Consider the following 14,622-nt stretch of genomic DNA (forward strand, 5'->3'; position numbering starts at 1 on the left):
TAAGTGGAATTTTGGCAAAAGCTAAGCCAGTCCCAGACATAAGAAAAATTTGTCTGGGCGTAGCAGCGGATGCGGCAGGTCTGACTGAGCTGCAACGCTCGCAGGGCCAACAAGTCGGGGCAACCGGACTGATTTTTGTAATTGTAAGGCCCAGATTCTTCAGTGTAGTAGCCATTAGAGGTCCAAGTGGAGGTGGAATTATTTGAGGTGAGATTGTACGATCGTTGGCAATCACACCCACCCACATTAAAGACTTTCCTCAGATCTCGGGACCTGCGAAAAACACACCATCTCATTGGCCTTGCACTCCCAAAAGGTAGTCATAGTCATAGGACCAGACTGGTTGTGGAACCAGAATCAGCCCTCCTGGTAGTTATAATCAGCAAGGTAGGCACAGGAACCCAATGGCAACTCGCCCACCCGAGTACTACCCTTGGTATAATTTCTCCTGACGCATAGCCAGGCCGGCCCCTTAACAACCACAAAGGTGGGCTCCCGTCTCCAAATGGGCGTTTGATGAATAAGGACCCCTGTATTACCTAGGGACCATGCGGAATCTGAGGGGAAAGCCAGAAAATACATCTCTGAGGAGGAAGAGGAGGGGTTAACAGGAAAATGAGTACAAATCCAACATTTGGTTCGATTAACTTGCGAGGCTACGGCCTGCATTCATTGAACCGCAGAATTGGTGTTCCATGCCTCCGCAAGGACCATGCAGGACAGGATCCAAATCAGAGTCAACATTCTGATGGCTCAGTTAGAGGTTCTGTACAAGCACTTCCGTCTGAGTCCAGCGTCCGCTTGACGTGCGAGGCGTGGATACACAAGGGCCGTTCTTCAACCTTCACGGCCGTACGGGTGGTGAGCAGGACTTGGAAAGGCTTTGAGGTTCCAAACAGTTCTTTCTCCTGAAGGTCTTTACCAGGACTAGATCCCCAGGCTGGTATTGATGACAATGACAGTCTTCAATGGTGGGCTTTTTGAGCTTCTACTACCTGTTTATGCAAGCTTTTGAGAGAATTAGTGAGCACTATACAGTATGTAATCATTCCCTCATCCATAGCGTGGATGTCCATTTCCCTAGCAAACAAAGGTGGGGCCACTGGGAAGTGCATAGGACGTCTCATTACAACTTCATAAGGAGGGAGGGAGGTGATATGGTTAGGGTGCGAGCACATAGTCATGAGCGCCAAGGGTAGAGCTTCAGGCCATTTCAAACCGGTTTCTTCACATAATTTAGCTAGCTTGTTTTTCAGAATACCGTTTTGTCTTTCCACCGCCCCAGCAGACTGGGGGTAGTATGGGCAGGAAAGGTGATGGTTGCATTTATCACTTTAGCGATAAAATGAGGCCCATTATCGCTTGATAAAATCTCTGGTATCCCAAATCTGGGTATGTATTCACATAACAACAATTTTACAACAATAGCAGTATCATTCCGTCGGGTGGGATACGCCTCCACCCATCGCGAGAACAAACATACTATAACTAAAACATAATTATATCCCATACATTTAGGCATTTGTATTAAGTTCATTTGTAGGTGTACAAACGGGCCCCATGGCTGGGGTCTCGTACCAGCAGTCACTGTGGACGTCTTGCCTGGGTTATGTCGTTGACAAAACAGACATTGTGAAGCTATTTTAGCTGCCTTTGCGAAAAACCCAGGCGCAAACCACATCTGCTGTGCCATTCTGTTCATCCCCCCTTTGCCCGCATGAGTAAATGAATGTAACATGTGGGCAATCCAGGGCAGGAGTGAAGCAGGGCCATCAGAAGAAACCCAACAGTCCAACTGTTTTGTTCACAGGTAGATGCCTGTGGCTGCAAGTGAATAAGATCAGTTAGACTAGCTACAGGAGAAGGGGTTGCAGCCTGATAACAAAGGGGAACCACAGACCCAGTGAGACCGGCCGCGGCCGCACGGGCAGCACGGTCAGCCCTATCATTACCTTGAGAAACAAAATCATTGCCCTGTGTATGGGCAGAGCATTTAATAACAGCAAGGGAGGAGGGGAGCCCGATAGCTGTTAAAAGATGAGCGATCAGCTGCCCATGGTGGATGGGGGTTCCTGATGTGAGGAATCCCCGGAGTTTCCAAAATTGCCCAAAGTCATGTGTCACGCCGAAAGCTTATCGAGAGTCGGTATAGATATTGGCCGATTGTTTAGCAGAAAATATGCAGGCTCGTAAGGGCGAAAAGTTCAGCGGCCTGGGCAGAGCAGGACAGCAGGAGATGTGATGCTTCAATAACAGAGTAAGAGTCACAAATAGCATAGCCGGTAAGTAAATCGCCGCTTGGTGATCGAGTAGAGGAGGTTTCGACAAAAAGAATGAGCTGTGAAAAGCCGCAACTTTCGTGAACATCAAGGCGAAAAGGTTCAGTATAATCTGGAAGGCCCAGGGCGGGGGTAGAAATAAGGGCTGTCTTGAGAGCCGCAAAAGCGGCTTGGGAGTCCAACTCCCAAGCGAGGTCCTCAGGGGCAGAAGAGAGGGCAAGATCCTGCAAGGGCCTAGTGAGTTCCGCATAATTAGGGATCCACTGCCGACAATACCCCGTCATGCCGAGAAAATGAGTCAGATCCTTTTTAGCGCAGGGGAGGGGAAGGGAGATAATGCTGTCGACATGGCTTTTGGATAGGAGTCGAGCGGGGCCGTCAAGAACATGGCCCAAATACTCAACATGGGATCGGCAAAACTGTAACTTTTCACGGGAGGCTTTATGGCCCTTACGGGCTAAGGCTTTTAAAGGGGCGAGGGAGTCGTCGAGACAAGTCTGCTCAGACGGAGAGCAAAGGAGCAAGTCATCAACGCACTGGAGGAGAGTAGAACCTCCGGGGAAGGAGACATCGGCAAGATCAGCCTGCAGGGCACGGGAGAAAATGGTCGGGCTTTCCGTATACCCCTGGGGCAACCGGGTCCATGTATACTGAGTACCGTAAAAACGAAGAGAAACTGAGAGTCAGGGTGTATGGGTATGGAGAAAAAGGCTCCACAGAGGTCAACAACAGTATAACAAGTGGAGTTAGGGGGAACTCAGGTAAGTATGTAGCCGGGTTAACCACTACTGGATAGGCCGGGATTACACAAGTATTTACCGCCCGCAAGTCCTGGACAAAACGCCTGGTGTTCTTGCCTGGCTTCCGCACAGGGAGTATAGGAGTATTGCAGGGACTAACAGTGGGAACAATAACACCAGAGTTTAAAAGGTCTTGAAGGACAGGTTTTATGCCTTCCAGCGCTTCGGGATTAAGGGGATACTGAGCTTTCTGAGGGAGGGGTTTAGAGGGATCCAAACGCACCCAAAAAGGTTCTGCTGATAATACCCGACCAACATCATTAGGACCCTTTGCCCACAAGGTATCGGGGATAGTTACCAAGGCATCGAGGGAACCAGTGGTTACACTACCTAGAGCATGTTGCTGAAAGTAGGCAGGATACTCAACGGGCATAGAGGGAAAAAATTGGATAGCCTGATCATAGATATTCAGGTAGCCATCCATCAAGTCCACAGATGATTGGAGAATCCGTGCACTGAAGGCGGTACACCATAGGACCAAGGTCCCTGGCCTGATACCCAACGGAGACACAGAGGGTAACATGAGGTGCAACATCCCGGGCATGAAAAAGTGGTTGGGCAGCTGGAGGAAGGGACACGGAGCCAGCAACTCCTTCAGGTCTGACACAAAGGGAAGATATAGAAAGAACATAGCACTCACCCAGATGGCCTGTTACCTCACAGGCATACTGATGATCCGAGCAGGCAGAGCAGTGCGTTGTACAGTGAAGATCCCGAAGCCAGTGTTGCAGGGGCGGGTGGATGGCTATCGCGGCGGAAACACGGCGGTCGGTCAGAAGCCAAAGTAGCACAGACTTGAGTTTATCGGATAAATCACAATGTCCGAAATTCCACCACCAAATGTGAGGATGACGCGAAGTATCTTCCTGTAGAAGGCCGATGACTGTGGAGTAAGTAGACTCGGGAACTTGAAGAGTGATAGAATTATTAGAACAGTCTAAAGTGCAATCGAGATGGCAGAGGTGATCACGACCCAAAAGATGGACTGGGACGTGGGCCCCAAGGAGGAATCGATGGGATCCTTTTCTTCCATTCAGGTCAAAGGGCACTTCTTTGGAAATTGGTAGTGAAAGCGGTTGTCCCGAGACCCCAACGATGGAAATGGAATCCCTAGAGGGGGTGACATCAGGAGCCTCGACAGGCCGAAGGGTAGAATAAGTCGCTCCAATATCAATAAGGAAGTTCAAGAGACGGCCATTAACAGACAAAGGGATAGTGGGTTCCTCAACGGTAATGAACGGTAAAAGGGTGTGGCAACTCTATTGTGTCATACTCCCAAATGGATTAGCTACCGAGTAGGGGATCGTTTGAGGGGCAGAGTAAGGGATCGTTTGAGGGGCAGAGTAAGGGATCATTTGAGGGGCAGAGTAAGGGATCGGTTGAGGGGCAGAGTAAGGGATCGGTTGAGGGGCAGAGTAAGGGATCGGTTGAGGGGCAGAGTAAGGGATCGGTTGAGGGGCAGAGTAAGGGATCGGTTGAGGGGCAGAGTAAGGGATCGGTTGAGGGGCAGAGTAAGGGATCGGTTGAGGGGCAGAGTAAGGGATCGGTTGAGGGGCAGGGGCCGGCGCCTGCTGAGGTGCCGTCTGCGGCGGAACCGCAGGTGGCCGAGGGCAGGTACGGGCCCAATGACCCTCCTGGCCACAGTTAAAACAATTTAAGTGGCCGCCCCTTTTGGTCCTGCCTGGCGGCCTCTCCCTCGCCGTCGATTCCCCTGGGCACCCTGTTGCCAATTAGGCTGCCACGTATTCTGAGGCCACGTAACAGGTTGGGGCTGGCAATTATAAAAGTTGGGCAGCTGAGAGGCTAATTGAGGGGCAGCATAAAATACAGGGGCCGGTGCCAGTGCGGGCGCTGCGAGTGGAGCTGCAGGTGGATGCGCGATGGGCGGAGGTGTCGCCACTAGAGGCGCTGTTACTGGTGCTGCTGGATCGTCTAACATCGGTGCCATTATTCCTCTATTTGGGGGTTTCTGGCATCGGTTCAATTGGCGCTCACAATGTTGGAGGGTGCTAATGATTTCTTGAAGATTTTCCTTACCTTCCCACCCAATGCAAGTAAGGGTAAAGGCTTTAAGATCAGGCTGCAATCCCTGTACAAGAGCATTAACAAGAGCCGGAACAGAATCCTGAGGATTAACACCTGAACATTTTTTAAAAATAGTATGGAATCGTTCAACATAATCACAAACACCCTCGTCGGGTTTTTGCACTGTACTGTGGATTTTGTGCCAATCAACTATGTCAGGGAAAGCCTTCCGCATGGCCGCACAAATGCACTGCCAGAGTTGTGTCTCCTGATCCACAGTAAGAGGGCCAGGTGCTGGTCACTCACAGTTTTCCCGAATTGATCGCCAACGCTGGGTACCCAAACAAGCATCAAGAACCATATCTATATCATCACAATTGGGGTTATGACATTTGCGGAGAATTGAGTTTCTGTACAAACTTCTCAACTCCCTCTTTAGGGTCGGGGTGGATTCAACAATTGCTCGTAATTCGGAAGGTGTCCATGGACTGTAGACTTGCATCTGACCTCCTGCAGGATTAGGGTATGCTCTCATTGGCATTTGAGTCGCGGCGCCGGAGGACAAAGTGTTGGTTGGGAGGGCTGAATCCGAGTTCCGTCTCCGTTGGGAGTGGGATCGGGTTCGTACACTGGTAGTATTATCAGGTCCTGATGCGCTCCCAGGAGGCGGCGGAGCCGGCGGGGCAGCCGCAGCCGGGGGTGGAACCTGTTCATGATCATCATAAGGAGGGGGGCACCGGTAGCCAGGCCAGTCATCGGATGACAGAGACGCTGGGGGCTGTGCGGTTCGTTACACGACCAGGATCCTGGATGGCCCTTTATTATCAATTTGCTTTCGCTTTTTCTCACATTCTTGACTCCTTCTCCTCGACTCATCAGCCCTTCTCTGCGTTTCGTCCTTCCACTGTACATACGCAGCCCAACCCACCTTCTTCTTACCCGACTTCTCTACCTCCCTTAAAACACATGCTAAGTGCTCAATTCTATCCCGATTAAAAGTTCCATCTGGTGGGAAGCTCTCTCCCTTACCTTGGGTCCACTTAACCCATTCAAAAACATGTTGGACACTTTCAGGTCCACAATGGACATACATATAAGCATTTGGGGTTCCCTTTGGAGGGGGAACCTGGGGTTTCTTTGATGCCATATTACCCATTTTCTATTTAATAACTAAAAAAAAGACAAAAGGCCTCGACCCCCAATCTACTACTAAGGTACTTTCACCAATCAGTCCACTCACACACTCAAGGGGTCCCGGACCCCGAGCTGCAATCACGCGCACACACTCAGTACCAACTCCAAGGGCTCCGACCCCGAGTATATTCTAAACCTAAACTCCAGGGGCTCTGACCCAGAGTATATTCTAAACCTAAACTCCAGGGGCTCCGACCCCGAGTATATTCTAAACCTAAACTCCAGAGGCTACCGACCTCGAGTATACTCTGGCCAGAGCGGTCCCGGACCGCGACTACTAATCTCCTAAACACTTAAATATATGACTTACCCTAAGAGTCAGCCACAGGCAGGCGAAGGCAGATCAACGAGCCCCAGAAGCCCAAATCGGGCTGCCGCGGACTGAGGGGTCCTTGAACCACGAGGTCCTAATGGAGATCTCCATTAGGGATTTAAATTACTCATGTGGGTCCCAGAATCAAAGGTTAATTGGGTTGAATCTTTATCCAGGACATCCCAGGATGCCACGTTGCTATGGGGATAAATTGCAGGGAGATTTTTTGTTGTTTCGGGTTTACCTGTGTGATTTCTCACAGAAACAGTCAGCCAGCTTGGGAGCAGCCTTGAGCCACACAGTTAAAGACTGGGTCAAGAGCTGTCAAGCAGCTGCGGAACAGGAGCAAAGGTCAACAATAAATCAGGGGTATTCCCGAGTTGGAGTCACTAAGCTGGCGCTCCGTGACCCAAACCTAGTGGTTAGCCATCTCAGTGGAACCACCAAGAAACTGTTGGAGATTAATCACACCAAGGCATCATTTCGTACGTAGAAACCCCATTTATTACTTGTGCACAAGGGAAACAGTACAATGAGAACTACTGTACAGTCTCTTAGCAGAATACACGCAGACATGTTAAAAGCATTTTTACAGCCAATCAGTAAATTTTGCACAAACCTATCCACTTATTTGCGTAAGTTAACTGACCAATCCATATTCCAGTAAATTTCCATTCCCCTCACAACAGATGTTGTGCTTATGCTCATGCTTATCACAATCCTGATTACATTTGGCCTGGGAAAGAACAAAATGGAATGTCTCAGGGCTCATCCTACATCTGTGGTCAGGCAAGATGGTATTGTTCTCAAGGCTGCAGTATTTTTCTCTTAGGCCTAGGCATATAATTCAACTTCCCCATTAACCCTTTTAGCACTAAATGGGTTCCCTGTAGCTGCCTAGGCCACCACAACCCCCTTTGAGTCTTGCTGGAGACTAGATATCTACTGTTTCCTCCATTAGGGATTTAAATTACTCATGTGGGTCCCAGAATCAAAGGTTAATTGGGTTGAATCTTTATCCAGGACATCCCAGGATGCTACGTTGCTATGGGGATAAATTGCAGGGAGATTTTTTGTTGCTTTGGGTTTACCTGTGTGATTTCTCACAGAAATAGTCAGCCAGCTTGGGAGCAGCCTTGAGACACACAGTTAAAGACTGGGTCAAGAGCTGTCAAGCAGCTGCAGAACAGGAGCAGAGGTCTACAATAAATCAGCAGTATTCCTGAGTTGGAGTCACTAAGCAAAAATGCAGTGAGGCCTATGCTTGACCTGGGGTCTCCAGAATTGTGAAATGGTGTTGAACTTCGAGTGTCATTGGAGGTACACTCATCCAGGCAAGTGGAGAGTATTCCATCACAATCCTGATTTGTAGATGGTAGACAGGGTGTGGGGAGTTAGGTGGCATGTTACTCTCTTGTAGAATTCCCTAGCCTCTGACCTGCTCTTGTAGCCACAATATTTATATGGCTGGTCCAGTTCAGTTTCTGGTCAAAGGAAATGCCCAAGATGTTGATACTGGTAGATTCAGTGATGGTGGCGCCACTGAATGTCAAGGGGAGATGGTTTGAATCTCTCTGGTTGGAGGTGGTCATTGTCTGGTACAAATGTTACTTGTCACTTACCTGCCTAAGCCTGATTGTTGCCCAACTCCTAATGCATATGGGCAAGGACTGCTTCAGTATTTGAGGATGGTGCAGGAGGGAGGGCTTTAGATTTCTGGGGCATTGGGGCCTGTGCAAGGCAGATGGGTTGCACCTGAACCAGAATGGGACTAACATCCTTGCGGGGAGGTTTGCTAGTGCTGTTGGGGAGGGTCTAAACTAACTTGGCAGGGGGATGGGGCACTGACAGGAAGTTCATCAGGGGAAGATGCACAGCCAAAATTAGGAGAGAGCAAGTGAGTCTGGAAGGCATAGAAATTATAAGCCAATTAATGCACAAGGGAGTTTGGCAAGGTTGGGTGCAATTTATTTTAATGCAAGGAGTCTGACAAATAAGGCAGATGAGTTGAAGGTACAAATTAACACATGGAAGTATGATGTCATTGCTGTCACAGAGACATGGTTGAGAGAGGGGCAGGATTGGCACCACAATATTCCAGGATATAGGGTCTTCAGGTGAGACAGGGAAGGAGGTAAAGGAGGAGGGGGTATTGCAATATTGATCAAGGAATCAATTACAGCAGTAAGGAAGGATGACATCTTAGAAGGCTCTTCAAATGAAGCCATATGGGAGAACTTAAAAAACAAAAAGGAGTAATCACATTGCTGGGAGTGTACTATCGGCCCCCAAACAGTCAGAGAGAAATAGAAGAGCAGATATGTAGGAAAATTTCAGAGAAGTATAAAAATAATAGGGTAGTAATAGTGGGGGATTTCAACTGCCCCAACATTAACTGGGTGAGTCATAGTGTAATAGATTTAGAGGGAGCTTAAGTGCTGTAAACTGCAAGGCTATGGGCCGGGTGCAAGAAGGTGGGATTAGAAAGGGCACCTGGGTGTCCTCGGGCTGGCATGGACAAGATGGGCTGAATGGCCTCCTTGTACGCTGTAACTTTTCTATGGAGCGGAATTATTAAAATGCATCCAGGAAAGCTTTTTAAGCCAGTACGTAGAAGGTCCTGCGAGAGAGGGGGCGGTCCTGGACTTAATTTTAAGGAATGAAGTCAGGCAAGTGGTAGAGGTATCAGTGGGAGAACATTTTGCAGGTAGTGATCATAACTCCGTTAGATTCAAGGTTGTTATGGAAAAGGACAGGCATGGGCCAGAACTTAAGAGTTCTAAATTGGGGGAAGGCCAATTTTAATAAGATCAGATATGATTTGGCCAGAGTGGACTGGCAGCAGCTACTTTTAGATAAATCTGCATCAGAGCAGTGGGGCTCAATTGAGGAGGAAATAGGGAGAGTACAGGACCAACATATTTCAGTAAAGATAAAGGGAGGGACCAACAAATCCAGGGAACCTTGGATGTCGAGGGATATACAGGATTGGATAAAGAGAAAAAGGGAGGCTTACGGCAGAAACCGAGGGTTCAAAACAGCGGAAGCCCGAGGGGAGTATAGAATGTGTAAGGGGGAATCTTAAAAAGGAAATTAGGAGCGCAAAAAGGGGGCTTGAAAAAACATCGGCAGGTAAAGGAAAATCCAAAGTTATTTTACAAGTACATTAAGAGTAAGAGGATAACTAGGGAAAGAGCAGGGCCCATTAAGGATCATAGTGTAATTTGTGTGGGGAGCCGGAAGACGGAGGTAGGGTTCTAAATGAATACTTTGTGTCGGTGTTCACAAATGAGGGGGGAAATGTGGGTTTGGAAATCAGGCAGAAGGGCTGTGATATAATTAAATAAATTAGCATAGAAAGGGGAGGTTCTAAGTGGTCTGGTAAGCTTAAAAGTAGATAAATCTCCAAGCCCAGATGAAATGTATCCCAGGTTGTTGAGTGAAGCAAGGGAGGAGATAGCAGGGGTGCTGGCAATTTTCAATACCTCTCTGGCCACAGAAGAGGACGACAGCCAATGTGGTACCATTATTCAAGAAGGGATAAACCAGGGAACTGCAGGCCAGTCAGTCTAACCTCAGTGGTGTGGAAGCTATTGGAAGCAATTCTGAGGGACAGAATTAATCTACACTTGGAGAGGTTAGGGCAGTCAGCGTGGTTAAGGGGGAGGTCACGTCTGGCCAATTTGATTGAATTTTTCCCAGGGGTGACCAGGTGTGTAGATGAGGGCAATGCATTTGACATAGTCTATTTGGACTTCAGCAAGGCTTTTGGTAAGGTCCCACATGAGGGACTGATAATGAAGGTAAGAGCCAATGGGATCCAAGGCAATTTGGGTCCAGAATTGGCTGAGTGGCAGGAAGCAAAGAGTGATGGTCGGGTGGTGTTTTTGTGGCTGGATGCTTGTGTCCAGTGGGGTTCCACAGGGAAGCAGCAAATGGAATTTAATCCAGCTAAGTGTGAGGTAATGCACTTGGGCAGGGCAAACAAGGCACGGGAATGCATGATGAATGGTAGGACCCTGGGAAATACACAGGATCAGAGGGATCTTGGTGTGCATGTCCACCGGTCCCTTAAGGTAGCAGGACAGGTAGATAAGGTGGTTAAGACGACATATGGGATACTGCCTTCATTAGCTGAGGCATAGAATATAAGAGCAGGGAGGTTATGCTGCAACCGTATAAAATGCTGGTTAGGCCATAGCTAAAGTATTGCATGCAGTTCTGAAATCCACATTATAGGAAGGTTGAGATTGAACTGGAGAGAGTGCTGAGATGATTTATCAGGGTGTTGCCTGGGCTGGAGAGTCTTACTTATGAGGAGAGATTGGATAGACTGGGGTTATTTTCCCTGGAGCAGAGGAGATTGAGGAGGGACATGATTGAGGTGTATAAAATTATGAGGGGCATAGATAGGGTAGACAGGAAGGAACTTTTCACCTTGGTAGAGGGATCAATAACCAGGGGGCATAGATTTAAGGTAAGGGGCAGGGGGTTTAGAGGGGATGTGAGGAAGAACTTTTTCATCCAGAGGGTGGTGGGAATCTGGAACTCACTGCCTGAAAGGGTGGTAGAGGTAGAAACCCTCAATTTTTAAGAAGTATTTGGATGTGCACTTGCGATGCCATGGCATACAGGGCTATGGGCCTAGTGCTGGAAAATGGGATTAGAATAGTCAAGTACTTGTTTGACCGGCGCAGCCTCGATGGGCTGAAGGGCTGTAGACCTCTATGGAAGGTCATATGAGCAGCTGAAGATTGCTGGGCCCAGGACACTACCCTGAGGAACTCCTGTAGTGATATTCTGGGACTGAGATGATTGACCTGCAACAACCACAACCATCTTCCTTTTTGCCAGGTACAGCTTCAACCAGTAGTTCTCTCAATTCCCACTGTCTCCTATTTTGCTCGGGCTTCTTGATGCCACACTGTCAAACGTTGCCTTGATATCAAGGGCAGTCACTCTCACCTCAAGTTCAGATCTTCTGTCCATGGGGTCAGTGACACTGGCTGACTGAGCTTCAGTGAGCAGGTTATTGCTGAGTAAGCTCCACTTGATAGTCTTGTCGACAACACCTTCCATCACTTTGCTGATGATTGAGAGTAGATTCATAGGGTGGTAATTGGCCAGATTGGATTTGTCCTCCTTTTTGTGCACAGGACATACCTGGGCAGTTTTCCACATTGCCAGGTAGATGACATTGTTGCAGCTGTACTGGAACAGTTTGGCTCAAAGCGCAGCTAGGTCTGATACTAAGTCTTCAGTATTACTGCTGGAATGTTGCCTGGGCCCATAGCCTTTGCAGTATCGTGCCTTCAGCCATTCCTTGATATCACATGGAATGAATCACAATGGCTAAAGACTGTCATTTATGATGCTGGGGACCTCAGGAGGATGCCAAGATGGATCACTCACTTAGCTGAAGATTGTTACAAGTGCTTCAGCCTTGGTGCACTGATGTGCTGGGCTCTCCCCATCACTAAGGGGACTTGTGAAGCCTCCTCCTGCAGTTTGTTTCATTGTCTACCACCATTCATAACTGCACGTTGTAGGACTGCAGAGTTTAGGTATAATCTTTGGGTTGTGGGATCACTTAGCTCTATCACATGGTGCTTTCACTGTTTAGCATGCAAGGAATCCTGTATTGTAGCTTCACCAGATTGACACCTCATTTTTAGGTATGCCTAGTGCTGAACTTGGCATGCCCTCCCAGTTTGATGGCTATGATGGATTGGAGGGGCGGGGGGGGGGGGGGGGGGGTATATAGATTATGGTTGTACACAATTCTGCTGCTACCGATGGCCCTCAGTACTTCATGAGTGCCCAGTTGAGTTGCTAGATCTGTTCTAAATCTATCCCATTTAACACAGTGATAGTGTCACACAATATGATGGTGGGTGTCCTCAATGTGAAAACGGGACTTCGTCATACTATCATATGAAATGGTACACGTTTAATTCAGGACGGACAGCAACCTCTTCAACTTGCAAAGGCTCAAGGCTTGCACAAACGTTACTGAACAGCTACTGGAATGAACCCTTAGTCGCGGGCGCCTGCGCTCCCATAGCAAATACTGTAGCAACTGCTTGTGGATCACTTTGAACTAGTGTTAGAACACTGAGCTCACAATAAATCTGAAGGCGACAGAGATCTTGTATCATCCTGCTGCTGGCCACATACTCCACTACCCGAGTCACTATAACACATCCCTCCGTTCAGTACAGAAGTTTTGTACCTTGGGAGTATCCCCTCTAATAACACTACGTTGGACAGTGAAATCAACCATTACCTGGCAAAAGCAAGCTCAGCATTTAGCAGGCTTACTCACGGGCTTTGCAAAATAGCATGGAATTTGTCTCAGAGCAAAGATCAACGTCTAGATACATAGAAAATAGAAGCAGGAGGTCGTCATTTGGCCCTTCGAGCCTGCTCCACCATTCAATATCAAAGCTGATCCTCTATCTCACCACCCTGAGTGAAGAAGTTTCTCTTCATCTCAGTCCTAAATGGCCTACCCCGTAACCTGAGACTGTGACCCCTTGTTCTCAACCTACCAGCCAGAGGAAATATCATGCCTGCTTTCAGTCTGTCCATCCCTGTCAATTTTATACGTTTCAATGAGATCATCTCTCATTCTCCTAAACTCCAGTGAATACAGGCCTAGTCTGCCCAATCTCTCCTCATACGACAATCCTGCCATCCCAGGAATCAGTCTGGTGAACCTTCACTGCACTCCCTCTATGGCAGGCGTATCCTTTCTTAGGTAAAGAGACCAAACTGCACACAATACTCCAGGTGTGGTCTCACCAAAGTCCTATACAGCTGCATTAAGACATCCTTGTTCCTGTACTCAAGTCCTCTTGCAATGAAGGCCAACATACCATTTGCTTTCTTACCTGCTTGCTGCACCTGCATGCTTGCTTTCAATGACTGGTGTACAAGGACATCCAGGTAGCTTTGTCCATCAACATTTCCCAACTACCATTTAAATAATACTCTGCCATTCTGTTTTTCCTACCAAAGTGGAAAACTTCACACTTATCCACTTTATACTGCATCTGCCATGTATTTTCCCGCTCACTCGACCTGTCTAAATTGCCTTGAAGCCTCTTAACACCTTCCTCATCACTCACATTCCCACCAAGTTTTGCGTCGTCAGTAAACTTGTAAATATTACATTTGGTTCCCTCATCCAAATCACTGATATATATTGTGAATAGCTGGGGCCCCACTAGTTAACACCTGCCACACCGAAAAAGACCCATTTATTCCTACGCTCCATTTCCTGTCTGCTAACCAATTCTCAATGTATGCCAATATATTATCCTCAATCCATTGTGCTTTAAATTTTACGCACTAACCTCTTGTGGGAGTTTATCAAAAGCTTTCAGAAAATCCAAATATACCACATCCACTGGTTCTCCCTTACCAAACTCTAGGAGGTTTGTCAGACATGATCTCCCTTTCATAAATCCATGCTGACTTTGTCTAATCCCGTTGATATTTTGTAAGTGTCCTATTATCACATCCTTTATAATAGACTGTAGCATTTTCCCTACTACCAAGGTTAGGCTAAATGGTCTGTAATTCACTGTTTTCTCCCTCCCTCCTTTTTTAAATAGTGGGTTTACATTTGCCACCTTCCAACCTGCCAGGAATGTTCCAGATTCTACAGAATTTTGGAAGATGACAACCAACGCATCCACCATTTCCACGGCTACCTCCTTTAGTACCCTGGGATGTAGATTATCGGGCCCTGGGGATTTGTTGGCTTTCAGTCCCACTAATTTCTACAGCACTCTTGTTTTAGTAATACTAATTTCCTTCAATTCCTCTTCCTCACTAGACCCTTGGTTCCCTAGTATTGCTGGGAAGTTGTGTCTTCATCCGTGAAGACAGAACTAAAGTAGTTGTTTAATTGCTCTGCCATTTCCTTGTTTACTATTATAAATTCTCCCGTTTCAGACTGTAAAGAACCTACACTTGTCTTCACTAATCTTTTTATTTTTACATA

This window comes from Cetorhinus maximus, chromosome 1 (genome assembly GCF_964194155.1).
Source record: "Cetorhinus maximus chromosome 1, sCetMax3.hap1.1, whole genome shotgun sequence".
NCBI classification, from domain to species: domain Eukaryota; kingdom Metazoa; phylum Chordata; class Chondrichthyes; order Lamniformes; family Cetorhinidae; genus Cetorhinus; species Cetorhinus maximus.